Below are 20,506 nucleotides of genomic sequence, written 5' to 3' on the forward strand. Positions count from 1 at the left end.
GGACACATCCTAACTGCACTTAAGGATATCCCATTTTATGGGAAGGATCATGAGGATGCATTTAAACATCAAGATGAAGTCAACGACATTGCTGACTACTTCAATGTCCCGAATGTCAATAGAGATACCATCTTACTAAGGATGATACTAGTCACTTTCAAGGGAGCTACAAAAGACTGGTTGAAAGCACTTCCTCCTGGTACAATCACTACTTGGGCTCAAATGCATGAGTAATTTCTAGATCAGTTTTGCCTACCTTCCAAGATAGCCAAACTCAAGAAGGCAATAGCCAACTTTGAGCAGCAACCGGGGGAGTCACTATACGAAGCTTGGGAGTGCTACAAAGGGGTGCTAAGGAATTGTCCTCAACATGATCTAAATGTTCAACAAGAGATGTCTATTTTCTATGATGGGGTTAATGTTATGACAAGACAACTCCTTGATTCTCAAGGGCCATTGACAAAGAAAAATGCAAGGGAGGTCAAGGAGTTAGTTGAAGAATTTGCAAGACACTCTCGTGAGTACCACAACCCAAGACAAGATCGAGCAAAAGGCAGTGGGGGTGCACATTCTGAAGAGATGGCTACCATGATGGCGATGCTCAATACTATGGACCGGAGATTGACTCAAATGGACCAATCAATTCATGCAATTAGAGTTGGATGTGAGAAATGTAATGGGCCACACTTGACTAAAGATTGCCATTTGGATGAACATGGGAACAAGAAGGCTCAAGTTTGTTACTCAAGTGGGGACAAGTATAATGACGATTGGAGGAAGCCAAAGAAGGAGTGGCTGCCTTATGATGAGTACAAGAAACAGAAGGAGGAGAAATTCAGGAAGACTGGTCGGGGTTTTTACCAAAAAGAACAACCATCATCTGAGAAGAAAGCTGATTTGGAGACCATGTTGGTTTGTTTCATGGAAGCTTCAGAGAAGAGACATGATGATACTAATGCAACATTAAAGGATCAGAGAACAATGATGAAAGAACAACAGACCTTGATGAAAAATCATCAAGCCATGATGATTAACCAGCAAAACTCACTGAGAAATCAGCAAGCCTTCATCAATAACCTTGAAGCTCAACTTGGCCAACTTAAAACTTTGGTGAATGAGAAACTTTTCCTCAAATTCCTGAAAAGAAGACTCAATCCCATGTTATGGCAATTGATACTGAAGAAGAGGCAATCTCTGAGTTTTTAGAGGCACTAGAAGTGGAGCCAAAGCAGCCCGATCCAAAGCCGAAGAAGACAAAACTCGAAAATGAAAATGTTGCTGAATTACCAGACTCACCTCGTGAGCCCGCCATGCTCACGACGTGGGCTCAGTCTGAATTGAAAAATTCAGATTCTGTTCCGGCTTACCGACCACCTTTTTTGTTTCTGTCTTGAGCACATCTTAGTCCATTAGAAAGGGAACATCTGGAGTTTATTCAGCAAATAAAGGGTATTCCTATTAATACCCCTTTTATAGATTCAATTTCAAAAATTCTAGAATACGCGAAGTTCCTACAAGACCTTATAGATACTCATCAACAGTTAAAGAAGAATTCTAAAGTAATTCTTAGTGAACAAAGTTCAAGAGCTGTATTGGGAGAGATATCTAAGAGGATGGGAGATCCCGGACGCCTCACTCTTCAATGTGAGTTTGGTAACAATTTGAAAACATATGCTTTAGCCAATTCTGGGGCTAGCATAAATTTGATTCCCCATTCATTCTATCAAAAGCTGAATATTCAGAAAATGAAGGCAACAAAGATGACCATCCACATGGCCAATCGTTCGGTGACTCACCCAAGGGGAATTGTTGAAGACATCCTTGTTAAAATTGGGAAATTTGTTTTCCCAGTTGATTTTGTGATTATGGATATGAAGGAGGATGTTAATGTCCCAGCTATTCTTGGTTGCCCTCTACTTAATACTGTTGGAGCTTTAGTTGATGTTCGTGAATCCAAGCTTACATTTAGGGTTGGTGAAAATGAGGATACTTTTGGAATACAAGATGGTTTTCAAGGAGAAGATGTGAAAGGTGAGGTGTGCAATATGGAAGAAGATAATGATCTTGAAGAATTGGAAAAGCTCATGGAGGAAGAAATCAAGACAATTCATCAAGTCAAACGCACCAAACCGAGAGCATCCGTCCCGTTCTTTGTTGAAGTCATTACCTACACAAAACCAACAACTTTGATGAGTGAGGAAAGCGATGAATTGTCGAGTAATGAAGACGAGGCTACTTCCAAGGAAACGGTTCCAATGTCGAAAGAAGAGAAGGTTCCTATTGAGCTAAAGAAGAATAAAGAAAAATTGGAAACAAAAGGGAAAAAGGAAGCTCGATGGAGACGAGACCAAGGCTAAAAAGGAGAATTCAAAGAAGGCGTACATTAGACGAGTTCAAGCGTACAAGAGACGATGGAAAGAATAGAAGGTGCAGGTGGTGGACTCCTCTGACGGCTCAACGTAGGAGGCACGGAGTCCGGCTCACGACTCCATCAAAAAGAAGCGCTTCTCGGGAGGTAACCCGAGTTTGGTTTGCATTTTCTTTTCTATTTTAGTTTTTGCATTTTTCAACTTAGGAAATTGATCAATTCATCATCTCAGAATCTCTTTTAATGAAGATTGAGTGTGGGGGTCCTTGATTTGAAAAGTATAAAAATTAAAGGTCTAAATGAAGTTTTTTATAAGATCTCACGACATGAGCCTACTGCTCACGACGTGAGTCCAATTTGAGACACAGACTGTAATATTGTTACCCATTATTTTCTCTCAGCCATTAATAATAATAATCCAATAAGTATAGTGGCCCAATTCAGCTTGTTTAATTAGCCTGACTTATATTAGCTGAAAAACATGCTCGCGACGTGAGGATCTATGGCTCACGACGTGAGACGGGATGAATCGGGACCACATAAATAAGATAGCAGATTAGGTTGACCTACCATTATATTATTCTTCAACCGCCGACAGTTCTTGGTCCCCCCCTCTCTCACGTTGGATTTCTACGATTTTTACCATATTTTACTCTTGTGCTCACATTTACTCTTGTGCTCATGTTTGCATCACTTTAAGGTACACCATTCCTAATGTTTATGCATAATTTTGACTTAGTTGGTTAATTGAAGGTTTAGAGTTTTGATTTTATTTGAATGCAAAATTATTACCCTAAATGTTATAAATTTGTGTTGCATATGGGGTGTATATGTTTAGGATTAGGTTAGAATAAAGTCCCAAAAAGAAAATAGCCCCAATTTTGTCACTGTCATGACCGATTTCCGTTGAAGTTACGAACTCACGACGTGAGCTTTATTGCTCACGACGTGAGACCTGGTCTGTGGGTATTATGTTTGCTGCTAATCAGTTTAACAAGCGGAACTTTGTGATTTGTTTTGATTGTTTTGATTGTCTTGCAGAAAATGGCTTCAAGAGGTTCCAATGAGCAATTCCAAGGGCATGTATCATCACGCCACATTTTATACCGTCTTCCAGTTGACATGTCAACCAGTGTTATAACCAACTTCACGAATAAATTACAATGGCTACACAACCGGGAGTTTGCCATTTCCCCTACTATTGATTGGGTGTGTTTTAAAGAAGTTGGGCTGATGGAAAGGATGACTCCCTTATTAACCAAGCATTTGCGGTAGATGATTTTTCTTTTACCTGTAATGGGTGGAGGAACTTATTTTCTATAAGTGAGCTCGTCTACCAGGAGCTTTGCGTGGAATTTTTCGCTTCTTTTTCTTTTGAAGCCGCCATTATTGATCCATTTTATCCAAGGGAACTTGTATTCCATCTTGGTTATCAGTTCCTGGAGTGCAGTTTGATTGAGTTTTCTTGGAGAATGGGAATTTATGAGCAGAGTGAAACACAATTTCCTGCATTTGAGCTTTTTATGAGAACGGCATCACGGGAATATTTACCGGCAACTTCGGGACCGGAATTTTGGGTATCCATTGCCAATGGGGCGTTACATTCGGGGGTCTCCCTGGAGAGTCAAATAAGATCCCCAATACACCGTTTTCTTCATAGGTTTATCGGTTTTTCCATCAACCACAAAAGACATGGGGATAAGGTCACTAGCCTTAATTTGTTCTTTCTTTGGACCATAGTTACACTGGGGTTCTTCTGTAATATTCCATATCATTTGGCTAATTATTTGGGAAGTAAGGTTGCTATTTCTAGAGCCGAGAGTCCCATCAATGGGGGACATTTTGTTGCCCGCCTTGCAAGGTCCTATGGTCTACTTGCTCCATGTTTGACTCAGACTCTAACACTAAAACCGGTGATGATTTGACTATGGGATATTTAGAGTCCATGCGGGTGGTGACAAATGAGGGGTCACATTGGAGTATTCTGGGGGATGATGATGTGGTCCACCAAGACCAACATGTGTCCCAACCAAGGCCAAGAAGGCGGAGGAATGTGCGAGAACGAGGGGAAAGAGGACAACCGGTGCACCAACCCGCACCCATGGGAGGACCAAAATTTGGGGACGATATGACGGGGTATTTTGATCAACTTTCGTTAAGTATAAATTGGATTGGTGGAACCGTGGAAAATCTGGTACAACACTTACATGTGGAGCAACCTCCTCACTTGGGGTATCATTACCCAATTTGCCCTAGGCGGAGTAAGTATAGAGGTCAAGGGGGAGATGGAGCTGGTATCAGTGGAGCACGGGATGAAGAAGATGACGATTGATTTCTTGTCTAGTTAGTTTTTATTTTTATGTGGTTTAGTTTTTTTGTGCTTTTTAAATTTGTTATGGTTTGTAAGACTTATAAGCTATTATGTTACTTTTATTTGTCCTTTGGTGACTTTATTTCAAATTTGCTATGGAGTCTCGGAAAAGAAGGTCGGGTCGAGAGTGTCTGTGTCTAGCCAAGGGTTGTCAGAGTCTAGAGTCTAGAGTCAAGAGTAGCGACCCACAATTAGAAATAAGTGTGGGGTGAGTCGAGAGAGAGAGAGAGAGGATGAATTTAGCGAAACATCATAGAAATTCTGCATTTAGAAGTGTCTTTATCCGTTAAGATATTGGGGTGGAATGCTAAAACTATTAAGAAGAATAGGCAGTTTTAATTTTCAGTCACCCAGTTCTCATGTCATGAGGCTATATTCCTCACGTCGTGAGTTGGGTTATGAGGAATTTCGGAATACGCATTACAACGTCTTTACGTCGTGGGAAATATTACTCATGTCGTGAGTTTTCTATTTTCACCATATTGAAGACTTTCGTTCCTATGCATTACACAGATCACCACCATTACATTTGGAGTTATTATGAAGACAATTATGGCTCGTTTCCTTCGCTATACACTGTGGCGTATGCTTTCACACGTTATTTTTCACACTTTAGAGTCTTGCACCACTCTTATTGAAGATTGAAGTTTCGCTTTGTTGCTTGATGGCTCATTTACTTATTTTGCGAGTTCAAGTCCAAGTTCCTAATTTGAAGTTCCATATTCAAGATGCACATTTCGCCCACACATCTAGAGTTCGATCTTGCCACTACTATCCCAGGGGAGTCTATTCCTTTTTCTCCCTGTTATTGCTTTTATTTAGTTTATGCATAGAATGAGGGCATTGTATGTAATAAGTGTGGGGTAGGGGGTCGAAAAAGTAAAATTACTAGGGGATTTGATAAATTTTAAAATTTTAATAATTGAATCTAGTAATAATAATTTGAACTGTAATTGCTAGTATTATATGGGATGATCTGATGAGAGCTCAAATGTTTAGTTGAGTCAATACACATTATAGTGCATTTGTGGCCTCCTTTATTCTAGTGAAATCATGGGAAAAAACACAACCTCGCTTAGTTTGAGGAATGCAATATGTTTAGCAGCCTGTACTTGAAATGTATCCAGGAAAACTAATACCTTAACCAATAAAGGTTGAAGTAAAGCGCCCCTACTTAAGCATGTAGGTTTTTGAGTAAAAAAAGTGAGTACATGTAATATAAAAAAAGAGAGAAATTATGAAAAGTAAAAAATTGAAGAACTTTTGGAGTTATAGAAGTATGAAAATTAAAGATCTAAAATTCCGAAGTATCAAGAGTTGAAGATACCAAAAATTACAAAAGATGCTGAATTCAAAGAAATTGAAGATCAAATATCAAAGAAGTGAAGAATTTAAGAACTCCATAGTGTAGTATCTTAAAAGTTGTAATTCTCTCGTTTATGTATGCTTGGGTTGCTTTACAAAAATACCTTGAGGTTAGGAAGCTTTCTGCGGATGGATTCGGAAGGATGTATAAAATGAGCATTGTTCAAAAGAAGTGGTCGAGTGTTTATGAGGATTGTGAGTATTTAGAGTATGGGGATCCTTTAGGAAAAAATTTAGACACAAATGCATGCGTTGATGTCTTTGCATAATGGTTGAGCTAGAATTGGATTGTTTTATGTGATGCCGGTGATGAAGGTTTAAGTTTAAATTAAATAGATTTGCTTGAGGGCAAGCAATGCATAAGTGTGGGGTATTTTGATATTGCCATATTTATGCATATTTTTAGGCAATATTTATTTATTATTTTATTGATCTTTTGATTATTTTCATAGAATTATGGTACTTATAAGGTTAAATTGTTATTTGCAGCCAGAGTGAAGCATTTTCGAAGAAAGGGACCAAAATGGACAACGCATGGAACTATGAAGGCTTGAAAGAAGAAAGATAAAAATCCAGCAATAATTCACACTCACGACGTGAGATTTGAAAGGCTCACGCATTGAGTTTGAGTTTTCTAGAAGATTAGTATCAGGTGGAAGATTCCTTGTACAACACAGATAGACGCGTGCTCACGACGTGAGACATTATTGCTCACGGCGTGAGCCTGGAAAAATCATATATATATATATATATATATATATATATATATATATATATATATATATATATATCCTTGCTATTCACGGAGACCAGGACTTTTTGGCTGATAGAAGGTAGACCCAGAGACGATTTTGAGAGGAGAAGAAGTTATGGAAAAGGTTTTTATCACCTAAGGAGAGGAAAGTACATCAATAGCTTATTTGCTTGGTACATTCATTATGACTTCTATTATGATTTGTTTCAGTTTTTTGTTGCCATGAGCAGCTGAATCTAGCTACTCTTATTTAGCTAGATGAAGCTTCTGATTTATGGTTTAGCTTATTGATAATGGATTTATTTAGTTGGTAACTTGCTTGTGTTTGATTTGTTACTACCTAGCATGTTAATATTTGTTTCTGTAGTTGCTTGAATTCATGTTCTGTGTAGCTTAGTGATTATTAGATTACATGAACTTGAAACCTAGTGATTTAGAGAACATTAAATTGCTAGAGCTAGGATCGACCAATATCTTAGATAGTAATTGAAGTAAATAAATTTAGTTGTGCTAGGGAATATAAATTATGACCATAATTGTGTTTTCCTAATCTTACATAGCAAATTCATAATCTATAACTTATTATGTGTTTGATTGTGTGTGACCATACATAGTTTTACATGAATTAATTTAATATTGGTAAATTTAGACTTAAATTACTAATACAATAATAACTAACTTGATAATCCATAATTGTTAGCTAACCGTAAAGTAAAAGTGGATTCGAACTAAACAAGAGTGTTTTTAGATATTGATTGAATTTGAGTTAAGTTCGTCTGATCTTCCAAAATCAAATAAAAACCCTTCCTTTGTAGTAATTAGGTTAACATAGTGGTAAATAGATTAATCAGTTAGCACTGTTCCCTGTGATCGACACCCGACTTACTCGACTATTCTATAATTTTGACTAGGTACACTACCTAGGTGAAATTTAGTTAGTAAGGAAGTTAGGTTATAAATATTAAAATTAGGTGTAGCTAATTGCACGCATCACCAATCCACATCACATGTTGGATTGACCTGGGTTTGTTGGCCTACAACACAAAGTCGTACCACCTCAACCCAACCACACCATGTCGACATATGCAAAAAAATAATCAATAACCATCAAATGTAGGTAATCATACAGATCTACCAATCTAACACATCACTACATTATAATAACATCCTACACATAATGATACATACTGCAGTACAAAGTATAGTGAGAAAACTCACCTTGCAGTCTAGAAGATAACATACTGATTGCAAATCCGATAACCAGCTCTATAGGTCACCTATACAGTAAACTGATGGGTTTTGGTCCTAAGAACATCCTATGTGCTCATACAAACCCTAATGCTTGGATCTAGGTTTTTCTACTGTACATGCAAGTTATCCAAGACTATAAACCCTAATTCTAGCATACAAGTAATCATATTAACATAAGAATGGGTTTAAGATGTTACCTTGATTGTTATGTAACAATAACAATCACAATTCCTCCTTGTATTGACTTTAGAAAGCTTAGAGTCACAAATGTCACTCCTCTAATGGTTCACAAACACCATAAGCAAGAGGATGAAGAGGAGAGAGGATGGAGGCTACCCAAAAATGTGTGAAACCCTAGAATGAAGCTTAGCCACATTTTTGGTCCTTAAGGGGTCTATATATAGTGAGGCTATAAGGGTTATCTAACAAGGAAACCCTAATTTGGATGCTTAAGCCCTAAGCAACCCATGGATCCCTTTCCTTAAGGCCTTGGACAATTTCCTTATGGGCTTCCCCATAGAATTCGTCCACTCCTTAATACATGGCAATCCATGGCCCAAATTGCAATTATCTTATAATTACAATTCCAGTCCCTTAAGTTTAATTAATCTCTTTTAGTCACAAAACTAATTACCAATTAATTATTGACTAATATTAATTAAACAATATGATTTCTCCTTTAATATATTATTCTCATAATATATTAATAAATCATATTTAATCCTTTCTCTCCATAATTCATCCTATCAAGTTGCTTTGGTGAAGGCAACCCAAAAGGACCATGCACCATCGGGTCAAGTACATACCAAAATAGTTATGGACTTAGACACTAATCCAACAGTCTCCCACTTGGATAAGTCTAATAACTATTCTGCGTATGACTTCAGATCCTGATCTGCAATAGTAGCTTTCCAAAGCCGCTGTCAACTCTGATCTTATCAGATACATGTGTCCTTAGATAAGGGATAATATATTCCTCCATTCTAGATATCGTAAGACATGATTTCTAATCATTCTTCTTTGTACTATATCTCGATTCCCGATTTATGACAACTGACTAATTGAACAAATCAAATTAGCCCTAGCCCTAGCCCGGCCGAGCATTTACGTTTGTCATCACAAAATCATCGAGGGGCCCAAAGATATCGTTTTTATCCTACTTTGGATAAAAGGAACGGATAAACTTTGATACAATGCTCGCTTGCACTCACTCACCGAATCACACACACCAATATGTTTTATAACACCAAGTTACTAGTGCGTTTACATATTATCAATGTGCAACCGATTTGCAAGATACAACTCACACATCTGGGTTTCAAGAATATAAGATTATCGTCTCACCAATCACTTGTGACACAATCCATGGAGTGATCCAAGTGAGCGTGGGTTTGATCCAATACTCAAATCATATTCATAAGCACTCATGAACGTTGCAGCAAACATTTGCTTATGTCTAATGCTCTTTACACAATCCACACACCAATTCACTACAGTCTTCTTTCAAATCTACTTCCAACATATGAACGACTATGGCCCGTTCGAATAATTTGACTGTTCTTAACCAATTAAATTATTCAGGAAGTCAAAACATGTAAAGTGAAACACAAGAATAATACTAATCCCATATGGCCTCAAACCCTTGAGCATAAATAAAACACCTTTTATTTATCACCATATCGATTACTCATTATTTGTCGTTTCGGGTAATCAACTTCATACTTGAATTATTACAACACTTCTCCCATGCTCCTAGCATGCGCACAATGTTTACCTATGGTTCTTTCTTTGTGAAATAGATCAAATTGAACACATTTCCAATCAATCTCATTTCACAACTTCAAATCCTTTTCATAAGTGTAAGAATATCAAATTCTTGCCACTTATAGAATATGCTAGATTCTAACATTTTATGCAACGATCCATTTGTAATATCACTGCACCAAAGTCACAAAGACTATTGCCAATGAAATTACAAAGTCCTCTATTGGAGATTGTTACAATACAATTCCTTATATATGATGTCTCTCACTCAAAGAACATTCCTTTGAACATCCTTTTGCATAAAAGTTTCTAATCTAGACATATATTTTCAATATTCAATTCCCAATATGGACACGTTTCCATATTTTCCATATGAAAACTTATTCTTAATAGAATCCTATATATTCATAATAATGTCGATATGGTCCATCCAATATGGAAACATTTCCATATTTTCCAATACTATACTTCCAACTACTCACAAGCGACCAATCCTCGGCGAACTTTGGATTGTCCTTTGATAGTTGTTCAATTATATTAGTCAAAACTGATTCTTGTCCTTTTTCCCTCTAAATGCGCTAGACATTTGGAAAATTTTAGAATGGTCAAATATTATAGCATTTGCAATCGATCCTATGCCTGAAGCGTATGGGACACAATGCATAATATCTTACATAAAGATTTGATACTTTATCAATCTTCCGCCATAATATTTCATTTGCTATGTTCTCAAAATTCGAATTATGAAGAGGAATGTCATAATCATAATCGAAATTTTAAGAACACACTATGTACACTATGTACCTTTGACTAAATTTATTAACATTCCACAACCTAAGCCTTTAGATTTGAAATGAAGCATAATATTCTCTCCCTTAATTATAGCAAAACAACTTTACAACACTTACGACTTTGCAAGGTATAACTCTTGTTTTTCTATAATTAATATTGCTAACTTGCAATACTTTCCATAATAATCATACAATCATAAAATTTATGCTCCCACTATCATGATGATTATTATAAACAGAACACTTATGCTCCCACTAGCTTTGACATGTATTTAGAAACAGCTTAACTTTCAGAAAAACAATGCTTATTGAATTTCTTAAGTTCATGTTTCTAATACTTAGTGCTTTGATAATCTTTTATCAAGGTTTCTTGAACTTATACACCTTTGCCTTAGATAGTTCATATGTGTGTGTAAACAATTGCCAAACCTCACAATTCAAATTATGGAAAGGGATACCGTAACCATAATCGAATTCAAGAATGCAATTTTACAATCAGTATCTTCTTAAAATCTTTCTTAGTGAAAGCATTTCCTCACAATCATTTTCATGAAGGAGGAAATCTTATGACACTTAGATTTAAACGGTGTATGTGTTCCTATCCATGTGAATTTGTCAAAACCAAAGTTTACGACAAATTCAAACTCATATGGACTGAACTTCCTTAATCTTGATTTCTTGCCTTATGGTAGCATAGCTGCCCACCATGTCTTCCAAGTAGTTAAGCAGCTCACTTTTTCTTATCAATGTACTTTCCATTGATCAAGGTCCTTGCCTTTCATGCATTCAAATGAGAACTCATAGGACTCACATGCATAATTAACTCAATTAGAACAGCACAGAAACAAAATAATGTCAACACGATAGGTTGTAAACCTCAACTCGTGTGCTAGTGATGATCGATAAGGTCTATTTGATTTGTTCTTGAAACCTTTCAAGACCAATAAGACTCCTACTGACTCCTTGACATATAAGATTCTCTTGTCAACAACCATTTCTTGACAAACAAATATTCAAGAGTTAGTGTAGCTTTTATCAAAACACTTCATAAATTGGTCCTACTTGGTCTTTGTCTTATCCAAGACATCACAACTTTCCACATTTGATGAATGTTATAAACCTTTCTAATTCTTGTTACTCAATGTCACAATCTTAACTCTAAGACTTGTTTTGGAACGAAGTATGATTGACCTCTTGATTTAACCATTTCTTCAATTCTTGATTCCTCTTCTTAAACATACAATTGTAATAAGACTCTCTTAGAGGATCAATTGAGATATGGTTCTTAATCATTAAGACCTATCATAAAGCATAAAAGGTACTCTCCCTTCTTCTTAGAATGGAGAAACTTTTATATTTCTGCCTACTTGATTCTTCTTATTCGTTCTGCTATTGATTTAAACTTTTTCAATCAATTCAGAATTACACTTAATCTTGTAAGTATAATCATATTTACTAAACCTTTAGTAAATCATGATGAATATTTTGTTATTCTTATAGTGGACTTGATCAACACGCAACTTTGTGTATTCGATCTCCTAGTCCTTCACTTGACACTTTGTCAATGAATTAGTCTAATTTCTAAATATGAAATTTCTCATTCATCGTGCAACCAAGTTGCATGATTCCAATTGAAACTTGGGCGATGAGAAACTTTCCTTATTTGGTAAATTCTTCGACATTTCCACAAATAACATAATAAGAACCAAATCCATTATTGCTAATAATAGAAACATTCAAACATCAATTTTTCATATACGCCATTGCAAGGATAAATAAAATCAAAATTTATTTTATTGCGGAAAAATTTGTCCTTACAATGCAATTCATTGAAAAACTATGCTAATACATCTTTCTTAGCAATCTAATTCTAACTCTAAGTAGTAGCTCAAGAATCTAATCTTTGAGAAATGCGATCGAAATCCATTTCTTCACGGTTAGATTCTGCTCACTTCTTCCCTTAAGCTTCCTTTCTTTTCTTCGATCCTACAAAACAACAATTGGAATCTTATCACATTATGTATTAAGAATCTAGAATAGAAGCTTAAAAGAGTTAGTTAATGGATTTTACCTATATTAGAGCCATACGTTTCGACTCTCCCATCTCTTAGATCTCTTAGGTAAATGGGGCAGCTTCGTCTCCAATGCCCTTTCTCTTGGAAATAAAAGGAAATTGACTCTTTTGGAACATGACATGGAACTACTTCAGACATTGCCTTTCTCTTATGATCAAACTTTTCGATCATAGCATGTCTTTCGTTGCCATTGTCTATATCCATAGAGGTTCTGAAGGCAGATTCACCAATCAACTTTGCTTTTCTATTGCGCCAAACCGTTGCTGATTCAGCAGCAATAAGCATATAGGTGAGATCTATAAGGGTCACGTCGCGGTTCATCATATAGTACTCTCTTACGAACTCACTATATGAGTTAGGAAGTGACTGAAGAACCCAACCAACAGCCATCTCTTCACAGACGATAGATCCCAACATTCTTAACCTATGAATGTGTGACTTTATCCCTAGGACGTGTGCACACACTGACTTTCCTTCTTTATGTTTACTTGCCAAAAGGGCTTGAGTGATCTTGAACTTTTCAAGCCTTTGAACTTGTGGGTTAGGGAGAATAATTGGAGGAGGTGGAGGAAGTGAAGCATGATTTCTTGTTCCACAATCGAATCGTGGAATATCATCTTCATGTGGAATGCTTGTTCCACGGGATTTGGGAAGACCATAGTTGTCGAACTTTGACATCTACAAAACGGGAGAAAACAAACTCAAGTTAGTTGATTGATTGAGTCCTTAGTAAATCACCCAAATGAAATACTAAGGCTAGGACCCAACACAATATTCTACAACTCGGGAGAGGGATGCCGTAACCCAAATTGCAGAACATTTGAAGGTAAGTGAATGACGATTCACTAATTTCCACCATGAAAAACGAAAAAGAAATTTAAGTTTTAAATCTATGAAAACTCCTAGATCCTTTGAGATTCATTGAACATTTCATTGGCATGTTTAAATCTCGATATGCCCCTCTTGTTTATGACTGGGATGCCGAGGATCACAAAGCAGGTATGAATAACCATGCAAACTTACATGGTGCCCTCACATGTTACAGTCACCTATTCGATGTGCCGGTAAACCACACACGCTCCACCGAACTATGACAAACATTGAGTTACCCTTTGTTACCTTTGCTTAGAACCATTTAGTGTGCCGGTAAACCACACACGCTCCACTAACGTCTTCGCAAGGGCATAAAGTATAATTTCATGGAATTGCATCAATTCACTTTTTCCTAAGTAACTAAGATTGGGAATTTGAAAAACATTTAGTTACTTTAGTAATTCATTATACTTATAATGGAAGGTTTTCGTCCTATCCTACCCGTTCGGCTAACGACCCCCCACTAGTCAAGACTGTGGTGGGTAAGAGTAGATACCCATTCAATCGCCATTTTATAGGCAATTTCCTTAAACACCCCTTATAGACCAGCTTCGTGAATGAGGCCTACTAACGGTAAGACTGACTTTTACTCATACATATATATAATGTTAGACTTTTAATGTTATATATAGTATAGGGTGTATTTTACACTTTTAAAATATTAGGTGGTCAAATTTAACAATTATACTTTTAATTCAATTAAATTGTAAACCAAAACTTTTATGGATTTATTAAACCTCTTTTAATTATACACCTTAATTAATTAATAAAACCATAAGGGTGTAATTTGAACGTTCTCAAAACAATACTAGGGTTTTAGAATTTAACATTCCTAATTAAACTTTTAATCGACTTTTAAATTCCAAAACTTGAGGGCAAGTTTTGAAACATTTCAAAACATTAGGGTTTAGAATTTAAATATACATCAAAATTAAACAATTAATCAAAATTTAAATTCCAAAACTTGAGGGCAAGTTTTGAAACCTTTTTTCAAAACATTAGGGTTTCAACTATTTAAATTTCAAAACAACAAAACTTTTGAAGTCAAATTTAAACTATAAAACCTAAAGGGGAAAATATGAAACATTTCATAACATAAGGATCAAATAAAAAATAATCTAAATTAACAATTAATCACATAATTATCCATATTTGATTTATTTAATGATTTCTTGCAAAAACAATTTACCAATTTAATCAAAATAATCAATCAATTATCACATAAGGAAACAAATATTTTATTAATTGATAAATATCTTCAATTAGATCAAGAATATAGTCATATATATCATAAAATTGGATTTATATTAATCTAATATGATAAAGGCAAGTATCTCAAAGATAAACAGCAAGAAATCCCGAAAATAGCTCCATCTGACGCTCGAACTCGCCGAGTTGAGGCCTACTCGCCGAGTACACTGTGGTACTCGCCGAGTTCATCAGGCAGATGGCTCAAAAAATCGATTTTGCAACTTGAATAAACACATAATGCATCAATACAATAGAAACCAACCAAGGCTCTGATACCACTGATGGGTTTTGGTCCTAAGAACATCCTATGTGCTCATACAAACCCTAATGCTTGGATCTAGGTTTCTCTATTGTACATGCAAGTTATCCAAGACTATAAACCCTAATTCTAGCATACAAGTAATCATATTAACATAAGAATGGGTTTAAGATGTTACCTTGATTGTTATGTAGCAATAACAATCACAATTACTCCTTGTATTGACTTCAGAAAGCTTAGAGTCACAAATGTCACTCCTCTAATGGTTCACAAACACCATAAACAAGAGGATGAAGAGGAGAGAGGATGGAGGCTACCCAAAAACGTGTGAAACCCTAGAATAAATCTTAGCCACGTTTTTGGTCCTTAAGGGGTCTATATATAGTGAGGCTATTAGGGTTATCTAACAAGGAAACCCTAATTTGGATGCTTAAGCCCTAAGCAACCCATGAATCCCTTTCCTTAAGGCCTTGGACAATTTCCTTATGGGCTTCCCCATAGAATTCATCCACTCCTTAATACATGGCAATCCATGGCCCAAATTGCAATAATCTTATAATTACAATTCTAGTCCCTTAAGTTTAATTAATCTCTTTTAGTCACAAAACTAATTACCAATTAATTATTGACTAATATTAATTAAACAATATGATTTCTCCTTTAATATATTATTCTCATAATATATTAATAAATCATATTTAATCCTTTCTCTCCATAATTTATCCTATCAAGTTGCTTTGGTGAAGGCAACCCAAAAGGACCATGCACCATCGGGTCAAGTACATACCAAAATAGTTATGGACTTAGACACTAATCCAACATAAACAACGACCAATCCTCAAACTACATCCCAAAAATTGGTCTAAAATTCAACAATCAAAGTCAAGACGCTCAAAATTCATTCATCCGGTCACCATGTCATGACCACCCATTGGTCACGTCGTGGCATAATGAGGACAAAATAATCACGGATCATACTTTAATGACATCGTGACGACCAAGGTGTCACGTCGTGAGGAACTCTCTGGACATACTAATGCCCTAAGCTCATAATCATTTAAGCCATTCATCCAAACCATCTAGAAGGCCTTCTCTAGCTCAGGATACCATAAAAATCTTAGCTTTTTTGACATGCATGTCCAATTCATGTCTCAAACACAAGTTAGGTCAAAATGATGTAAAATGGGGTCAACATCTCATGCAAGAGTATAAACTCTATCAAACATCAGATACATCACTTCTAACTACAAAAGGGACTCTAAGGATCCATAAATTTGCCAACTTTATGGAACCCCCAACACTCCAACTAACCTAAACATGAAGAAAAGCACATAGAACTTAGATCTAAGCACATGGGATCATAAAACATGGAGCTTAAATACTTACAAAGGTCTAGAGTGTGTGAGAGAAAATGATGGTAGGGATTGCAAGCTGAGATGATGCACCAAAACTCTATTTCTTCTTCTTATTGGCTAGAAATCTCCCAAAAAGGAGCTCACAATCAATAATGGAGGATTAGGGTTTTCTTGAGGGTGAAGGGATGTGATGGTGGTTGAGGGTGAGCAAACCCTAGCCCTCGCTTCCCTTAAATGGGTATTGATCCTCTGGTAAATGATTGTATTCAATCACCAATGCAATCCAATAGAACTATTGTAATAAAACTAACTAACTAAAATTAAACTAAAAAGGGGGTTTTGTGATTGCTTGAAAACTAAAAAGACTTGAATAACTAAAAAGCTTGTAATTAAGCGAGATGGTGAGATGCTCAAATATTGGAGAGAATTGGTCAACCAAGGCAATTCAACACAATGGACATTTGTGTGTTTATCATTAGGATTCAATATGAAGCTTATCATTCATCCTAAATTGGTTATAGCAATCATGAAGCATGATATGCCAAAATTCCTCATAGGTAGTATGGAGGTTAGGGTAGCCCACAACACGCTTTCTTAATCAAAATCAAGGATTCAATTGAAGCAATTGAACCCAAGAAAGTTGTTTAGCCTTAAGAATGAAGGAATTCCCAATTCCTAGAGGATGTCAATGCTTACACATCCATAAAGGAGTTATGCTCCATAAGCTAAAGATGATTTCTACCATCATAAAGCCCTTGTTCTAAGTAAATTCAATGATTCAATGCTAAACCAAATAAATAAACCACCAATTGCTCATTCAAGTACCAAGCTCATGATCAATGTATTCAACAAGCATAAGAAATATGAACTAGAATCGTAAACATAAGATAAATGACAATCAATCATGAATCCTTCAAAACCCACAAATATCAAAGGGTTTTAGCCAAAGTTAACCAAAATAAAGAAACTAGCCACTCATGGAAACAAGATAACAATCACAAAAGTGTTTTTGCATCAAGAAGCTAACAACTACTTAGAAAGATGAGAAGAATGTGTATCAAGCTCCAAAAAAAATCGCCTCCAATGCTCTCCAATGGTGGAAAATCGAAGTATCAGCTACTTGACCTAACCCCCAAAGTAAATCATGAGCAAAATGACCAAAATGCCCCAAATTGTGCAGATGTGCGGGTACCCTCGCAAGTGTTGCGCGAATGAGACTCCACCCTCGCAAGTGTTGCTGGAATGCTATTGGATCTTTTTTTGTCTCCACTACACCACCCCGCTACTCAAGATTCCCTTGGTCCCCCCCCCCCCACACACACACACCTCACATGATTCAAATTTGGCCAATCATCTTCAATCTTCAAATATGGATAGTCCAAGCCCAAAATAAGAATCCAAGACCCATCTTCATAAGCCCACATCATCCAAGTCTTCAACTTTTTAAGCCCAATTCTTCTTTGATGGACCCGTAAAGCCCAATGACGCCTCAAAAGCCCACAAATCCTGTCTCCAAGCTAATCCACAACCGGAACGAGCTCCAAAACCCTGCAAAATACCTCATGCAAAATAGAAAGTACCCGACACGATCCATGATAAAGAAAATAAAGAACATACGATGCAATACTAATAAAAAAAGGCTAAAATTTCTAAAATAAACTATAAAAAAGAAGGAAATAAAAGAAACTACCAATCAGCTACCAAGTCGATTTCCAAAAGGGTTTTAATGCCTCTCCAAAACAGTTCACTCCCTTGGGGATTTCAGAATGTTCATATTGCTCAACTATTGAACAATTAACATTTAATCATTGTACCTTTAAATAAATCTTAATTAATTTTAATTAATTCCATTTAATTTGAAATTAATTCTAACTAGATTCTTATTAATTTATCAACCTGGAATAAATTAATAAACTATGTACCTCACGCTCATAAAACCTTTTCTAGCTATTTTAGCTCATGAGGACAATCCTAAAAGAACTTTGATATTATTTCTAAAATTATACTAATTAGTTATGATACTGAACACCTATTTCCAACACTATTATCTATATAAGCCTCAAATTTATATACATCATCATATTATTTTGGATTTTGGCTCAAAGGGTCGCCATGTAGTTATGGATTAGAATTTTTAAGCAACAATAACCATGCTTATTTACTGAATCCACTATTTCTTTAGATGTAGCTTATCCTTTTATATTGTACTTTGAAAGTAAGTTATGACAAGCTTCCACTTGATTGTTTTCAGCATCAGACCTATTTCTGATTCACTTCGAACGATTACCCATCGAACAATTACCACTAGACTCAGTCTCACCAGCTGGTCTATTTGCAATACAAAATTATTTTCAACCTTAGAAGCAAAGAAAGAACGGTTTGAAAATATCTTCCACTGTTAAAATATCTAAAAAAAAGGTGTATAATTTATGAACGAGATGGCTTTTTTAGGATTTCCAGTTTATAAAGTTAATTCGAGGTGAACATTTGGACATGTGGACCGGATCGGTGAACCGGACCGATTTTTTGGACCCTTGGGCCGGTTCTCGTTTCTAGGATTTTAGCAAAACCGGTCCGGTTTTTTTACTGGTCTGGTCTAATCGGTTCTGGGTAAAAACCGATTTTCAACGGGTTTATTTTAAAAAAATGTATTATGTGAAATTCTTTCAACAAACATATCTCATTCGTTTTAATTCGGATTAACATGCGGTTTTTTCAATGTGTAATTTATAGTTAGATGATTTTAGACTATAATGTTGTTGTTTGTGGTATTATATTTGATGAATTATAATCCTTCAAAGATGAAATATCCAAGCTGGAATATTTCAGTTTTTCAGCAAAAATTAAAATTTTTGTATTCTGTGAATTTTTTTAAACAAGCATGTCTCATTCTTTTTAAGTTTAATTGATATGCGATTTTTTCCAACATGTAATTTAGAGTTTGTAGATAATTTTAGACTATAATTTTGTTTTGTTTGGTGTTATATTTGATGGATTACATTCCTTCAAAGATAAGATATCAAAGCTGAAATATTTCAGCTTTTCAGCAAGAAATTTAAACTTTTGTATTCTATGAAATTATTTAAACAAGCACATCTCATTCGTTTTAAATCGGATTGACATGCGGTTTTTCCAACATGTAATTTAGAATTTGTAGATGATTTTAGACTATAATTTTATTGTTTTTGGTGTTATATTAGATGAGTTACAATCTTTCAAAGATGAGATATCAAAGCTGAAATATTTTAGCTTTTCACCAAGAAATTTAAACTTTTGTATTCTGTGAAATTCTTTAAACAATCATATTCTATTTGTTTTAAGTTGAATTGACATGCGGTAATTTAGAGTTTGTAGATAAGTTTATACTATAATTTTGTTGTTTTTTTGTGTTATATTCAATGAGTTACAATCCTTCAAGCAAATGGTATAAAGTATAAACAATCAAAGTTTGACCGGTTCAAATGACACAAGAAACGGAAACATATTCATTTTTATGAATTCTACTTATCAAACCGAAAAAATAATCGCGTTTTAGCAAGTTGTACCGTATGCATGTAAAATTGCACCGGTCTAAACGGGTTCAAGAACCGAAAAACCTAGACCTGGATTCAGACATGGACCTGGACCCGATAAGTCTCATCTGGTCCGCTCCATGGTCCACAATATTCTCCCAAGCCGGTTCAGTCCAAAAGCCGGTCTAGTCTGGTCTTGTCCAAATACTCATCCTTAAAGTTAATATGTAATAATTCGTTTCTCATTTGTGGTTATTCGGACCAAACGGCCAATGGCCTAGCGGTATGGAGTGATCATCTCATATGAGAGGTCAGGGGTTCAAGTCTCGGTAGAGACATAGGTGGTTATTTAGGAGTAGATTAGTTAGTTTGTCGTTTCAAAAAAAATTACGGTTATTCGGGATGAATATCTCACAAATAAATAAAATGGATATGCGCCTAAATAACCAAATCTCATAAAGAGATATTCCATATTAACCACGATTTTTTTTAAAAAAAACGATCATATATAACCAAG

General features: G+C 35.6%; 1 non-coding gene across 1 annotated transcript; it reads right to left on the bottom strand.

The window, feature by feature from the left end:
• Window positions 1-270: 270 nt before the first annotated feature.
• On the bottom strand, window positions 271-377 carry LOC111902529 (small nucleolar RNA R71). Its single transcript, XR_002853859.1, has one exon. It is a non-coding gene; the product is annotated as a small nucleolar RNA R71 (small nucleolar RNA).
• Window positions 378-20,506: the final 20,129 nt, after the last annotated feature.

Source organism: Lactuca sativa, chromosome 6 (genome assembly GCF_002870075.4).
Source record: "Lactuca sativa cultivar Salinas chromosome 6, Lsat_Salinas_v11, whole genome shotgun sequence".
Taxonomy (NCBI): domain Eukaryota; kingdom Viridiplantae; phylum Streptophyta; class Magnoliopsida; order Asterales; family Asteraceae; genus Lactuca; species Lactuca sativa.